Source organism: Penaeus monodon, chromosome 25, assembly GCF_015228065.2.
Source record: "Penaeus monodon isolate SGIC_2016 chromosome 25, NSTDA_Pmon_1, whole genome shotgun sequence".
In the NCBI taxonomy this organism is placed as follows: Eukaryota; Metazoa; Arthropoda; class Malacostraca; order Decapoda; family Penaeidae; genus Penaeus; species Penaeus monodon.
Window position 1 is genome coordinate 37,981,683 of NC_051410.1, and position 405 is coordinate 37,982,087.

Here is a 405-nt window from a genome sequence, read left to right on the forward strand (position 1 = left end):
TTCCCCATTAAGTTTCGTCATAGTATTGGTCCGTCGTGTAAAACGTACTGTATGACGTATAGCATGTATATATGTACGTGTTCACGCAGGGTGGAAAGAAATCAAGTTGCCATTAAATAGAACAGAATATTCACATGCCTTGCCCTTCAAGTTGCCTGGCAATTGCTCTGTTACTTGAGTTGCCCAAAAAAGAGAAAGAAAAAAACGAACTCGGCTACACAGGTTACTTAAAGAACTACTTACAGTTAACCAACAAGACAAATGGTCGATGCATCTTTGCTGGAGAAGTTAACTGGCAGTTTTAATCTATCGGAACTTGTATCAGTAATTCTAGTTACAAGTTTAATAAAAGATTCCCAAAATGTAATTGATTTTAAATTAACCTTAAAGCTTAATTTATGAATA